The sequence below is a fragment of the Oryzias melastigma genome, linkage group LG23, assembly GCF_002922805.2.
Source record: "Oryzias melastigma strain HK-1 linkage group LG23, ASM292280v2, whole genome shotgun sequence".
NCBI lineage: Eukaryota > Metazoa > Chordata > Actinopteri > Beloniformes > Adrianichthyidae > Oryzias > Oryzias melastigma.
The window spans coordinates 2,149,457-2,166,034 of record NC_050534.1 but is presented as its reverse complement, the minus strand read 5'-3'; positions in this window follow the sequence as shown (position 1 = coordinate 2,166,034).

The window sequence follows — 16,578 nt, the reverse complement described above, 5'->3', positions numbered from 1 at the left end:
GAGCACCCAGGTGCTCTGCATCAGCTAATTGCTGCTGGTTCCTGACAGTACCCCCTTCTTAACCATCACCTCCAGGTGATCCACCAGGTTGGTCATTTTGGCCACGATGGAAAGCAGTCCAGATCCAGTATAAACCAAACAGGCATCCAGGAATGCTCCTCCGGACAATACCCCAAGAGACCTGTGCAGATGAAGCAGCACAGCAGTCAACAACCTTGGACATTGGAGAGGGTCCCACAAATCCTGGGACAACTTATGGAACTCCACACTCAACGGCAGCTCTTTGGAGGACAACCACACCTGTTTTCCTACCAAGTACCAGGGAGCAGCAGCATATCACCTATCTGCATACTTCTTGTACCCTGCCACCTTCAACAAGAGCACTTGTCTGGCCATTCCCCAAGCTCTGTGACAAAATCTAAAGGAAGCCATGGCAGGAGGAGCCGAAGCCTCTCCGTCCTTTGGTCCAAAGAGGTTTGGCTGGTAACCGTACATGACCTGGAGGGAAGAGAGACCTGTAGTGGAGTGTTGTGAGTATATCCAGCCCAGATTATGTTCTAGGACCAGGAAGAGGGGTCTCTACTGCACAGTGTGCGAAGAGTAGTCTCCAGTTGTTGATTTAGACGCTCGGTTTGGCCATTAGGTTGTTAGTGGAAACCAGAAGACAAACTGACCGATATGCCGAGCAGTCTTCAAAACTACGAAACCCAGGTGCCCGGCATCAGCCATTCGCTGAAGGAGGAGGCGGGGGTGAACCTGACACCTTATTTTCAGCTATGTTTAAGTTCTGGTATTTCACAAACTACACCGTAAAAATACACAAGTCTTTGGGAGGTAATAGTGGAGAACCAGTAAAACAAGTCAAGGTTTGGAGTTATACACTAAAGTCACTTCATTCAAATTCAAATTTGACAAATACCTTACTTTCAGTCAAAATATAGAGTTGAATTTCTAGTATTTCGAAAACGATATAGTAAAGGTACACAAATCTGTGTTTTAGTGATAGTGGGTGACCTGTAAAACAAGGACATTATAGTGAAGACCTGGAATTATGTACCAAAGGTACTTTATTCAACTTAAAAGTTGGCAACCTACACAGTAGTTTCAGTCAAAAATGCAATGTTTAAGTACTAGTATTTCACAAACTACACTGTAAAAATACACAAGTCTTTGTGTGTGGATAGTGGATGACCTGTAGAACAGGGATATACTAGTCAAGACCTGGAAACCGGTGCAACGTTTCAGCCTTAACACTAAAGTTTCAGCCTCAACAGTCTTGTTAATAGTACCGTGGCCATAGTGTGTACTACTTTGTTTTGACGTGTTTTAGACGGACCGTCTTTCTCTCTTCACTGCTTTTCCTTTGCTGCTCAGGTTCAAAAGGATGGGGGCTGCTCACACACCCTCACTCAGACACATGTACGCTAATTACAGAGCGGCTGTGGGTAAAAAGGTCCAAAGTGTGGTTGTGTTTTTCCAAAGTAGCTGCAGTCAGCATGCGCTCTCTCTAATGTAACAGTCACATGGCTGTAAGGGCGGTAAAACCAGAAACCTGTCCAAGCACGCACTAAAATACACCAGAGTCTAGCAGGTGTGCAGCGTCTGACCGTCCGAGTGAGACGATCAGCGCTGCTATTGTTTCAACAGGTTTGTGTGTCAGCGGTACACACGTGGAGCATGTTACTAAAGTAATGTTTATCCCAGATAATTGCATTAAATTTGAAGAAAAAGGAGGGGAAATATAAATTTGGCTACCAGCACTGTAAAAAACCAATGATTATATAATATTAATGGGCTGAACATTCAGATTCTGCCTCAATAACAATAAATTATCTAACATACAATGTAAAATAATAAAAAAAAATACATTGTGCATTTTAATTTCCACTATTATTGTTCTTTTAAGTGATGACGTCATTTAATGTAGTCTGCATTTTAGTTTATTTAAGCTGTTAAAGTGCATGTTATTATTACACATGTGGAACTAGAAGGAGCGTCGACCGAGCGATCCTCACTAAAGTTCTGTGTTCAACAATACAATGTTGACAGCATGTGTGTGTGTGTCAGGTTCCAGAAAACAACACTGTACAAACTCCTGAGTTTCATGAGATGAAAATCCTGCTCTCACATTCTCTCAACAATCCGAGTTAGGCCCGCCCTCTTAGTTTGATGTTTGATGGGACAGTTTGACAGATAATGTCGAGATATGCAGCAAAGCAGACCAGAAAATGATTCATTAAATCATGAAATTATTCATTCATAATTCATAATAAATATATTTCATTTAAAAATATTTTTTTAGCCTACAGTCGACCATGAAATAATTAAATAGGTCACAAAATATTTAAATGTGCTCTTAATGCCCCATCTACTTAAACATGTATTTAATAATTTAAAATTTTATTTAGGTTTTTTTTATTTCAAATTTTAATTAATTCATGTACTTAATGATTTCAAGTTTGATATATTTATTCCAATTTGTTCCTTCTAGCCTACAGTGGACCATAAAATAATTAAATATGTCATGACATATTTTAATGTGCTCTTTAATTACTATTTTAATATTTTAAAATAAATAATTAATGCCCATTTTCAATAATTAATTCCACATGTATTTAATATTTTAATAATGCTTATATTTATTTCAATTAGTCCCTTCTGGTCCTCCATATCAGAGGGTCTGATAAACGTGCAGCAGCAAAACATAAACCGAGTACGAGGAAAAAGACAGCGAGAGCGCAACAAGTGCAACAACAAGAAACTACATCAACACGAAAATGTAAAAACGAGTGACGAGAAGCAAAATCTGAAACCATTTCACTTTAATTGGAAATACAAAGGAAGACTGTAGAGTCTGCAGGAACATAATTCCACCCAGAACTGCCTCCACAACTGGACAGAAAGCTGAGAGAAGCTTCTCCAAAACAGAGCAGATCATTCCTGACAGAAGAAGCCAGATCAGCTCCTCAAAGTCCTGGTCTTCCTCCACCAGCGACTCACCAGTGCTGTATAGTACTTCTGTACTTCAATGTCACCCAGGAATCAGTAAACTGTGATCAGTTCAGACTGTTAACTGGAACCTTCCCCACTCTGGTACTCCGGTCTCTTCACTGGCTCCCTGCTCTTTTAGAATTCAGTTCAAACTTTTACCGTTTGTTTTTAAGGCTCTTCATGGTCTTCCCCAGTCTATTTAAATGATCTTTTAACTGTCTACAGCCATTCTAGAGTTCTACGGTGTGCGGACCAATATTTGCTTGATGTGTCCAAAGGTCATAACAGAAACACCAGAGTGAGCGTGGTCTCAGATATGGAACTCCATTCCAGCAGAACTGCTCATGATATCTGACCTTAACAGCTTTAAATGTCAATTAAGAACACACTTTATAGAATGGTTTTGAATGCTCTTCTTTTCTTGTATTGCAGTCTTGTTTATATTTTATGTAGTTTATTGCTTATTGCTTTTATAATTTCATGCTGTTTTTTGTAATTTTTTAATTTGCCAAGTTTAAACTTTCTTTTTTTTATTGTGAAGCACTTTATATATATATGAATAAAGCTTCAGTTATTCATAAAGAAATACTCAGAAATGTAATTTTACAGGGTAACCAAATCGTAAATCAACTTTTTTTGTCTCTATAAACTGGGCTTTAAAAGTCAGTTGCCTACTTTTTGACAAATTTAAATAAACTTGTTTAGTTTTAGAAAATACATTCAAAAACCATCTGTGTGCTGTCCTCTACAGGCTGAATCCGGGTATTACAGTTGAATTTTGTGATTGGTCAAACCATGCAAGTTTCAGAAGTCTGACATCATGATCTGCAGCTCCAGTAATGTTCCCTAGCTCCGCCCCTTTGGATGTATTTTCACATTTCAGCTGTGGGTGGAGTCAGCCTCCAACTTCCCTGTTTGGTTACCCTTTAAGCCTTTTATTTTTTTATTTATTTATGTCTTCCATAATCACAAAAACGTCACAGGAACATGTGAAAAACACCCGAAAGAGACTTTCATCAGAATAGGTCTTTAAAAGAGTTTTGTACGAACCATTGGATCACATGACCATAGACGTCCATTCATTCATGTGTCTGATATAAACAATCTATTTCCCTTAAGCCCCGCCTCCTTCACCTTCCACCGGTAACTGGAGGGGGGGTCTGTTTCCCGGACAGTGAGCTTTGATCAGTAGATTGGACACCAGGAAACACAGATGTCCATTTGGTAAAATCAGCCTCTGTTCTGCTCACCCCATCTGTCGGGTGCGAGATGCTGACTTGTTGACGATGCAACAGTGGCTATAGGGAACCAGGGACAAGTTGATTTCCCTCTTTTACTGTTTGAGCAGTGAAGGGCCCTGGAGCGTAAACAAAGTGTTTTTCTAGCTCTAAACAGAGTCTTGGCTCGGGTCTGGCTTGGACTTGGCTGCTGGAGGAGTTTCTGTGTACGCAGTCAGTCCCACTCTGAAGGCCGGCTTTTGGTCCCTTGATGGCCCAGCCGATGGGTGACTTTTGAAAACGCCAAATGCCCACACTTACCTGTTGAGAAGCAACTTCAACAGACACACACAACGCAGCAATTTCAGCGATCAAACGGCAAAAAAAGCCCAGAAATACTTATTTTCTTCCAAATCAGAGTGTCTATTTTGTGTTTGCTGCCTACACACAAACACAGTGACTCACAGGAAAGAACACAGACCTCTGAATCAGACTTTCAATCACAACAGTTCATGTCTGAGGTACAAAATAACCTGCTGCTCTTATATTCAAAAGAAGAGAGGCTATTACACGAAGCGATTAGGTGCCAGACGACGTCAGGGTCAGGTGCCCAGAACCCCCCCACCCCAGGAAACTAGAGGTTAAAGAAAAGTGTTTATTTGAAATGGCTACCAGCATTTCAGTGGCAAGAGGTATAATGGATTTAACTTGCAGGCCGGTGTACTTTAAATAGGCAGCAGATGAAAGGCTGAGAGAATGGCAGAGACGGGGGAAGGAGTAAAGCATAAATAAATGTGTCCTCTTCGCAGCACGGCAGCCTTCCGTACATGATAACTCACGGGGAGCGCTCCAGTCGATTCACTCGCTGTCAACAGGCCGTTTGGTGGTATGAAGCTGCTCTAACAGATGTGCATTTGGTCAAAGACTTATGCAGCTGTTTCTGTGTGTGCGCAGTTAAGCACAAAGTTTATGCCTGCATAACTTAGAAAAAAAGCCCATAAATAAGTGAACAAGCCTTAAATCTGGTCTTGATAGGTTTGAAGATAATTGCATTAGCACATGAACACATTCTTGGCATTCGTGCCGGTCCCCGGGGCTCATTCAGGCTCAGTTTTTTGGACAACGCCGGGCTCGCCTGCAGAGCCTTGCTACCCTGGGATAGGAATTAAAGGCACCACAGATCACCCCGCAGCTCCTTTTACCAGCTAATTCTGGTTCGGGGCACCTGGGCAGGTGCCCAAAACTTGCCCCTCTAGGTCTAAACAGTTGAAATTTACTTGTTTTTTTGTAAACTAAAGATAAACAACTGTAGAATAAATCCTTTTTTTTCTGAGGAATTTCCAAAGATGACTCAGTTTGATGGATCTCAAAAGTTGGTTTAAAGAAGATTTCAGGGCTCGTTGGAGCGTTTCAACTGTTTTGTCTGAATTATTAATAATATTTCATTTGTTCAATTTAAAACTGCAGAAGATGGTGGATCACGATAAATCTTTTGACTTTTGTCCTGGTTTTCTTTCAAAATTTGTATTCATTTCTATAACTTTTGTGAAAATGGCAGTGACTTTTGCTAAAAAGTTTTAAAAATTAATCCAAAATGCTTTTAAAACATTTTTTCCAGAAATATGGTGCAATTTCTCAATTTTAACTCAACTACTAATTGATACTTGATTGTTTTTAATGTATTTTTCTTTTCATTGAATGTTTTCTTGACTTGCATAAAATATGGTCATGAAGTCCCCGTTGAGTCCATTGAATTCATTTTCTTTGTTCTGTATTACTTAAGGTGAATAGAGGTAAAAAGAAAAAAAAGTTCAAGTTGACTTGAATTTCTCTTAAGTCATTAAGGCAAACTTTAGATTAATTTAGATTTGGTTTGTTAGAAAGTGCAAGAAATGTCCAACAACTCAATGAAAGATCAGAGCTTGATTAGCTTTATGGACATTCTCATGGTTGTGGTTTTCCCATTGACTGTATAAAGAACTGGACTGACTCCCCCTGGCGTCCCAAACAGGAAGTACTTGCTAGTTTCAAGACGCCAAAATCCCAGAGACTTCTATAGAGAAATGAACAGCTATTAATAACCATTCTGGCTCTGATACGTTTTTAACATATTCTCCATAATTCTAGTTTATTTAATATATTTTCAAGTTATGAACTGACCAATCAGATCCCTCAATGAAAGTATGTGACCTCACGTCACATGTTCAAAGTGCTTGACAGACTTTCCAGAGCTCTCAAGAGGAAGGGGTGTGGACTTTCAAAGAGCTGACTCCTGATTGGTGAGAGTGGTCACCATAGAAACGTGGACTCAGTCTGACTTGGATCAATAACTGCTGATTGAGATCATTTGGTTCCAACATGGCATATCCCAAAAAAGGGTTACTGAATTGAATTCAGCCATTTTCTATAGATGACATCACTCTGACTAAGTCCATGTCTCCTATACAGCCAATAAGTTCTCTTAATACTGTGCTCACATTGATCATGGATAAAGAGTTGCTTGTTTGAATGTTGGTAGAGGCTGAAATAAACCTCACCGGTGCATCCTGGACGCCCTCTGCACTCCTTTTCATTGCATTGGATTTGAATCATATTTATTGTTTTATTAAAGACATTTGACAAAATCCAATAAACAAATGATTACAGATTAAAGAAAAATCCTAAAGTTCAGGAGAAACACTAACAGCAATGATCTGCAGTCCCTCCATATTGGTTTTAGGACTTCAGCCACTGTTCCAGTCACTAACACATCACGGTTTACCCGACACAAAGCTTCACCAAAGTTCAAATATTTGAGCTCTGGAAAGAACACGTGTCAAATTCTTTAACACTCCATGCTACCACACAATCATGCCGCAGAATCATGTCACATCTAAGGGAATCAAATCTCACCGCAGGACTTATTGTTGCATCTCTGTATTGACTGTACGTTGAAACTGGATGCCCCTGACCTGTGAATTGGATTCAGTGTCAACCATTGACTGTCTATAAAGAACTGCACTGAGTAGGTGTGACGTCACCCACAGAAAATATCTTACCTCCGGCTCCAGTGAAATAAGGCCAATTCAGTCACCATCTTTCCTCAATAGGGATGTTGGCATCTTAGAGCCAGACGACAGTGATTGGTCCGAGTCTTTCAATGGTAACTACTGTCATGATTGAGCTTGTTTGAAGCCCACACCTCAATCTGTCAATCAAATGTTGCTGTGGGAGCCTCGGGGCGCGACATGCTTTACTGAGGCATCTGATTGGTCGGTTTATAGGTTGAATAACTTGCAATGAAGAAAAGATATCTCTAGAGTAAGAATGGCTTTTCTGACTGAAAGAGACCAAAAGATGATCCTCGGGGGTTTGTATTCAGGGTCCAAACAATCAAGGGTCCAGTCTGTGACTGGTGCCAATACCCTAACCTTGACCCAGCACTGCTGCGGGTCGGGTTCTGAAACCGCTGGTTCTGGGACGGTTGAGCGTCCAGTGCCGGGTTAGGGTACCGTTGCCTGTCCGGTACCGGGTATACTGGCGCGCTCCGCGTCCCGGTAGCAGACCCAGAGGTTGGAGAGCCGTGATTTAATTGGACCAGCCAGCTCGTCACATTTTGACGAGAAGAGAACCCCCACAACGTCAAGTTCTGACGCGGAGGGTCCTTTAACCGTGCCTCAGTATGTGAGGACTCAGGAACGAGGATGTGTTGGTTTTATGAATGAATTACTTGGATGTTTTTGTCTTTTACTTTTGATTTGTGGAACTATGTTCTTTATTTGATTCTTTTTGTTTCCACACACTACAAACAAAGCGGCACTTTCAGAATACGTGCCCTGATCGACTCACCAGACTGTGGCTGTAAAAACTGTGCAACTACTGTTTTCCTGTGCACTGAAGTCCCCCAAAAGCAGCCAAAACACACACAAGTGCTGTGATGCATGTGTGCGTGCATATGCATGATTGACACACACTCCCAGACGCACACACACACACACACCACTTTTTTCTTCTTGTCTCATTGGCAGGCTCATGTCCCATCTGCTCTCCAGGGGGGCGGACACTGAGATAGTTGTCATGGAACATCTCTCCACAGACACACACACCCCTGAGCACTCACACACCAACGCACCTCACAACCCCCCCACAGTCACTTTGGTGCATCTAGAGTCCAGCCACATTCTTCTTTGCTAATTGACTGTCACAGCGGCTGGCGAGATTAACTTCAACTCAATCCCTGCAAGATAAAGGATAAATACGTGGGGGCCAAACTGGGCTGGCATGCGTGTGCATTGGCGGTGGTGAAGCGGGTTGGTGGGGGCTCCCGCCACTGCATTTCCTATTTGTTATTGATATTTACAGGCTGCCATGTTCCTCTCCGCTCGCCGCTGCCCCCTCCTCTGCTCGTCACCCAGAGGGATTAGTGTTAATGGCAGGCTTATGGAGGGAGAGAGCCCCTGTCAAACCCATGTCCCCTCTTTGCCATCTCCCAGATTAGCTGACGCTTTGTGACGGGCTCTCTCAGCGCCAAAGTGTCAGGAAATGCGGGAAACTTTGTTTAAACTTCGTTTGAAGTGGAGGTTTTTTTGGGGGGTGGGGGGTGGGGGGTTTCTCTTGTGTGTGAGATTTAAGGGAATTAACTTGTGTTGAAGAAATCTGAAAAGTGGATGTGATACAGCGTGACTCACTGATGTGACACTGTAGCTGCTGATAACATTTATCCGTATCTTCTGGGTTTGAATGTGTTCACCCGAAGGAAAGAAGAATATATCTCTGTGTTGTTTAATGGTTTTATATTTCATTTTTTACTATTTTTCATTGCACTGATCAAAAACAGATCTTTGACACCAAAAATGAAACTTACTAAAATGTTCAGACCTTTAGGGGTGTTGCCCGCATGCTCACCTACAGGTCATTAGATACCATTAGACACCAAAGTCAACTTTGGACCAAAACCATTGATCCAAAGCTTCCCGTCCCACAGTTCTCCTTCTGCCACTGACTTGAACATTTCTTAGAAAACCTTAAAAAGATTATAACAAGTAATTGAAAAAATGAGTAACAAGAAAGGAATGATTAAACAATGTTTTAAAGATGTATAAAATAAAATCGGTATAAAAATAGTTTAATAGGAAAAGAAAATCCTTCAAAACGTACTGTGCTTTGACATAGTGACGTCAACCTTGTTGATTTGGGTTGAGTAAACTTTGGGCAGTTTAGACGGAGCACGTCAAGCTTTATTTTGTCATTCTTGAGGGGAATATCAGAAATGATCCCCAAACAATTCAATAAAACAAAACAGATGTTTTTATGTAGATTATTACTCAAATCAATTAACTTTAAGCAAAGGCGATATTAAAGGGACTTGGAAAGTCCTGCGTGATGTTTTGGGAAATAAAAGAACAACTCAACAACCATTATATCTATATTAAACAATGAAACAATTGAATTAAACAAAGAAATCAATCAAACATAAATGGCAGAAGAATTGAATTCCCATTTTTAGGACCTAATGTTGGTCAATACGTTCAAGTCAACATTAAAGAATCAAGGCAGAAATATGAAAGTAAAATGAGTCATTCTCTCTTTCTTGGAGATGTCAGTGAAGCTGAGTAATAAACATTGTTTCAACAATTATCAGTAAAAAAACAGTGTGACAGTGATGGTTTAGACATGAATATTGTAAGAAAAAACGATAGACTGCATTGTCACGCCACTGATGTATGTTATTAATCTTTCATTTAATTCAGGTGACACTCCTGATGAGATGAAGAGCAAAAATATGACCTTTATTCAAATCTGGAGCACAACATTAATAATTATTGGCCCATTTCCTTATTTCTCTCAGTTTTCTAAAATTCTGAACAAAATGTTTGCTGAAAAGTTGGATAATTTCATGTAAAAAAATTCTCTTTTAAATAACAATCAGTAAGGTTTTCGAGATAATCGTTCAGTAGCATTAAAGAAAATGAAGATATTATGACACAATTTGACAATAAAACTCATACAAGTGGTGTTTTCACTGATTTAAAGAAGGCCTTTGACACAACTGATCACAACATTCTGTTTGCCAAACTTCAGTCTCATGGTGTTAGAGGTGTTGCATTACAGTGGGTGATGAGTTACTTAGACAATCATCATGTGGAATATGCAGGATCAAAACACCAAAAAATACATTGTGGTATTCCACAAGGCTCCAGGGACCAACATTTTTTATTTTACTCATAGATGATCTTTGTGATGTGTCCAAACTGTTTGCAGACAACACAAATGTATTTTTGTGGTGGAAAAACTTGGATACATTCATTTCTACTATTGAGCAAGAAATTATTTTACTTGAGTAATGGTTTAATAGAAACAAACTCTCTCTGAATTCAAACAAAACAAAGTTTATGTTGTTCAGTAACAAAAAAAAAAACACTTCAAATCTTAAGTTGAAATGGAATGGTGTTAATACAGAAAGAGTTCATGAATTTAGATTTCTTGGGATTATTGTTAGTGAATATTTCAAATGGGAGCATCATATTGCTTAGAAATTAAGTAAAAATCTTGCAGTTTTTAACAAAGCTAAATATTTGTTTACTTACAAAGCTAAGCATATTTTGTATTTCTCCTTGATTTTACCATATTTTTCATATTGTTTAGAAGTCTTAGATAATTCTCATGAGTCATTCCTGGAACCTTCAATAATTTTGTAAAAAAATCATTATGAATAATTTATATGACTCCCTACATGAGCACACAATCAAGAATACTATCATTTAAAGATGTATGTTTCTTGCAGACACTCTCGCAACATTTTTTTGTTGCCATGTAGTTTTTAAAATCTTTTAGTTCTAAATGAAGGAAATAGTAAAAGAAATTATGACTTTAAAGCACCTAAAGTAAAAACTACACTTAAACAAATGTCTATTTCCTTCGCTGGGGTTAAAACATGGAATTCCTTGGATAATGAGCTGAACAAGTGTTTGAATATTGTTTGCTTTAAGTTAAAATGTAAAAACAAAATGATTGATTTGTATGCAGCATGATGTAGATATTGTGTTCCTGTTTGTATTATTTTTTTATTACGGGTTTTCATTTTGTGTTTGTTTTGATTATATCCAGTAATTTATTCATCTGTTTGTATCATATGAAATAATAAGAATGGGGTAGGGATTTATAAGACTTGGTCTTCATCCTACACCTGTTCTTCCTCTCGTATTTTATATTCTAACTGAAAAAGAACATACATAAATAAATAAGGTCCAAACAAAACAAACACTTCAAATGCACAAACTTTCCTCCCTCTGGGGTTTAGCACAGAATTGTTTGACTCCGTTTAAAAAGGACATGTAACCACAGATATTTTCCTTAATCATGTGTGGTATTCGCCGTCGGACCCTTCATCTATCAAACGGGCGAACCGAGTCCATTCAGATCTGCCGCGCATCACAAACCCACCAAGCAATGGCAGCTATTAAAGTGAAAAGGTTCCTCAGAATGCAGCTGTGCAATAATCACTTTTGGTTGAAAGGGCCATTAGTTTCTGAAACTGATGTAGATACTCTAGTTTTTGTAAAAAATCTTTCTCCAGGCGACTTTTCAAAGCAACTCTCTCTTGGTAAGCTTTCCTCTGGTTGGATGTAGTGATCACCGGACCACCATGAGGCTTGACTTCATGCAAACCCCGACTGACATGTAATCGAAGTTGTGGCCCTCATATTCCTCTAGATTTAATCGCTCAGAGACGGGATAAACAGCAGAACAACCTTGACCAGACTCCATTTATGTGGTAATTCGGTAATTTGAAGCTAATTTGTAAATAACAGAAATATGAAGGGATTTAATTTCCCTGTTGTTTAGAAACCAAAGTTTGAACACAATTTTTCTCTTTATCTGCCTGCAGTTTTTAAGTTTTGACCAAAGAACAACCCCATGGCTTACTTTACACACAGCTTTAACCCTTTAACACTGGAGCTTTAGCTCCAGGGCTGACATTCTCTCAACTACCGTAACTTTCTGACTGTTTGGTCAGGGTTTGGGATGCGTGGGGTATGTGTGCCTCAGTTGACACATGGAGGTAAAGACAGGAGGGTGACAACAATACGTGCTTAATCTTTCATCTGTTTGTATCTTTTTTGATTTGGGAAAAAATAATCGAGTTACATGACAATTTCTTTTTGCAGTGAGCTGTTTTTCCTTGTGGCGTCCTAAAGAAAGAGGCCCCTCCCCCCACCTGTATAAATACTGCCATTTTTTTCCAATAAAACTTTGTAGTTGTACACAACATACATTACTTTCTGCATCAGCCTTCATGAACAGGCAGCTTAAATTAATGCACACTAGAGGAAAAAAACGAACCGAGTTAGCCACAGCGAAGTTATGATGTTGTAATATTCCCCTGTGTGTTGTGCCACCAATACAAATTCAGGGGGGGGGGGGGGCATATCTTGGCACCACACCTTTGAGAGGACAGGTAGAGCCTCATGAGTGGGGTCTACGGATGGAATAGTGGGAAAAGTGTGAAGCCGATCCGTGAACTGTTGCACAGGTTTATGACTGCACAGCTGGTTTTTGGTCGTGTTTTTGGACATTTGTAAAGTTATAAGTGCAGTTTGTTGAATAATAGCCAATCAATTATATAGAACTATAATTGGCAAACTAACGAAAAAATAAAATCATTTAATTTTACCTGCAATAAAAGGACCATGCCAGAATGATCTTACATCAACTTACTGAGGCCCTGTCTCATAATGGTAAATGGCGTATACTTGTATCACACTTTTCTACCTTCCTTGAAGGCCCAAAGCGCTTCACATTCACATTCACACTTTCACACACGTATGGCGGCTCCGCTGCTACACACTGGTGCCAACCTCCCACCAGAGGCAATGTGGGGTTCAGCGTCTTCCCCAAGAACGCTTCGACACATGGCAAAGGTGGGAATCAAACCTGCAATCTTCTGATCAGAGGTCAACCGCTCTACCTCTGTGTCACAGCTGATCTCCACAATCAACTTCCTGTTTCTGGGCGATGTCAGGACTGTGAATCTTGTTGCTCATCATCAGAACGTTGAGCTCTTTGACATTGTGCATCAAAAACGTCTTGAAGGCGGTTGGGCAAAATGAACTTGTTTTTTTTGTTCCTATCATAACCAGTCTGGGGCATCAACATCTGACTGGTTTGATTGATCCTAACATATCTGTTAGACGGGGACACATAAACTCCTCGGTTTGCCTTTTAACAGTCTTGGGTTTTGTTGGGGGTCTGAGGGCAGCAACGATGAAAACCCAAAACCACCAGGCCCTAACTTTAAACTTCATACTAAAAAACTTTCAGAAAATAACTTAAACCATATCTCACAAATAACTCCTTAGGCCACATGTGTCAAAAACAAGGCCAGGAGCCGGATCTGGACCTCCAGGTGATCACATACGGCCCACCAGATCATTTTATATATATAACTGGATTCTGGTTCCGGTTCACAAGCTAGCAGACGCGTGTCTTCAACTCTTCGTCTTTTCAAGAGACTTTTACGGCAAAACAGCAGTAATCCTGCAACAAGGAGAGTTGAACATGTCACTGAAGAAAAATCTAGAAGCCGGCTTGACGGAGCTTAAAGTTAGCCGAAATTTAGGCTACGCTAACTCCACTGCTCCTTATGAATGCTAACATATAACCAACGTTAGCACGGATGCTAACGCAGCTGTTGGAGATGCTAACGAGACCGTGGAATGCCAAGTGGGTTTATTTACTGATAAATATAAATGACTCGTCTGTGGATGTTTGAAATGTAATCACATCACTGATATTAATGATCCTTTATAACCTGAATCTGTTATTGTACAGCATAAATATTTGATGTTAAGTCCTGAACCGGATATTGATAATTCATGGTATGGTATGGTCGATTATATAATATGGGATTATATAAGTTCACTTCCTTCTACTACCTTTCAAGCGATCTACTTGTGATTGATAATGTAAGATGTTATTTTATGTATTGTGACCTGACTGCTTGAAATAAACCATTTCATTTATTCCTTCATTGATTCATTCCTTCATTGATTCATCATTAATGGACCCATAATGAAGCGACACTACGACTGGAGGCTGAGAGATCAGTTCTAATGATCTGTGGATTTCTGTTGGGGACACTCAGTGTTTTACATCACAAAGACGTCATCATTCTCTCCCTCATGGTGCATAAACATAACCAGATAAAATATCTACGAACAAAACAGAGGACAACAGCCAGACAACTGAAGAGCAAAGAAAACAGTGTTTTGTTTGTGCTAAAAAAGCACATTTTATTTTTATTTCCAGGCTTTGTTTGTTGAGATTTGGATCATTTTAACAGGATATATTCTATGAAGATCAAAATCTTTGAGTTGTTTATAAGTACATATTTTTTAATATAAAATGACATAAACGTAAATAGTGATTTACGAGTGATTTTTTTCTTTTAAAATCAAATTTATTTCTAACTTCATGGAGAGTAAAATATTGAAATTCATTTAAGGTTTAAATTGATTAACTCCTGCCTCTTTTTACGTATGGTTATGTCAAATAGTTATGTCTTTAGAGTTTTGAAGTCGTAGTTAAAATGTGTTGAATAAATATTTGTCCTGTTCGACCTGCTGTGTGTTTTGGATTTTGGTCCTTTGTGTGATTTGATGATTTTGTTGTTTGACATCCCTGATTTAGACCTTTTACATTGTCACCAGTGGTCAGTTAAGGGCAATATACATCATTTGAATGGAAACGTTTATTTTTTCCAGAAATAATCCCATAATGTTTCCATTCCCTTCCTCTTTGCTCATTTCCTGGTAATATAGCTGTCATAAATGTATATTTTTGAACGGGCTCAGATTAACTGTCCAGCTGTTGTTGAAAACACTGACCTTTCAGTTTTGAGTCTTTCTCCACCTTTAACACGTTTATTTATTTATTTATTTTCATTTTTGCTGTTTTTTTGGGAAATCCAATTTTTTAATCCTTCTCTCCCTTAAATCCACATCTGCTTTGATCACAGAATTTGCTGGACTTCTATCAATTATGGTTCCCAAATTTGACAACATCTTGATACTGTGGGATGTTTGTGGTCATGTTGCTGCCCGGAAAATCTTTTGCAAATGACTGTTTAAATCCCTCTCACATTAAAGGTCGTACTTTTGATCTGTTTTCATGGGCTGGGATTTATTTTTGATGACATTTGTCAGAATCACATCGGAGGCTCTAATCACAAATGTATCTGATGTTGTAATAACTTGTCCATTATCACAAAAGCTCAGATTTACTTTCCTACAAATATTTTTGAAATTGCTTTCTGCTAGCAGGACTCCTTCAGCCATTACAGCCTCTAAAATAATAGACTCACTTCAAAGACATTTACTGTATACATCAGGGTGTCAAACTCATTTTGGATCGGGGTCACATTGACCCGTCTGATCTGTAGTGGGCTGGACCAGAAACATAATAACCAATGGTCCTACGGTCAACTTTTTATCTGTAGCTTTGTTTTTAAAAAATCCCTCAACCAATGGAGCAATTTTGTTTTTACATTACCAATGGTAATGGTATTGGTGTTTTTACCAATGGATTTTAAATAAAATGCATTTCACAAAAAAAAGAGTTTATTCAATTTAATACAAACTTGATCATTGAGACAATCCTGACAGTAAACTCAAGAGGGGGCTATGGAAAAAAACGAAACACCCCACCTGAAATATCAATGTGAAAGTCATTAAAAATTCAGCTAATTTAAACTTGCAAATATTTGTCAACATAAGAATTTGGAGTTAACCTCCTCCTGAACCTCGAGGGCCTTCACCAGACCATCGATGTCAGGATTCAAATTCTGTGGAGCACATTTCAACTCCATACATGTCTGCACAACACAAAGACTGTTCCTGTGTTGGGACCTGCACAGCAGCGATAAACCATGCATCAGGTGTGCGTTGTGTTTCACATAACATAATGTATTTTTTTATAGAACATTTTGAAGTTTTGGTCATTTGTTGCACTTTGCTCAAAAACATTTATACCACGACCTAAGTCTTATGTTTGTGATGATCACATTTTTTCCTTCTAAAATTGAACCAAAATGAGATTTACTTTACGGTCACTTTCCTGACTCCATGACAGTCTATGGGCTGCATGGCGCCCTCGGCAAAACGGGATTTCTAATTCAATTCAAATTAAAAATAAATCCAAAAAATTCAAAATATTTTATCCATAAGACAGAGAGTTAAAACACTGTGGCGTTAATGTATTTATGTTAGTTTAGTCCACTTTGTTTTTAACTGAAGATATTTGACCCATTTCAGTGGCCATTTTAATAAATGCTCTATTCTTATTATGAAATCTAAACTAACTTGGTACTAGTGTGAAAAATATGTGCAGCAGA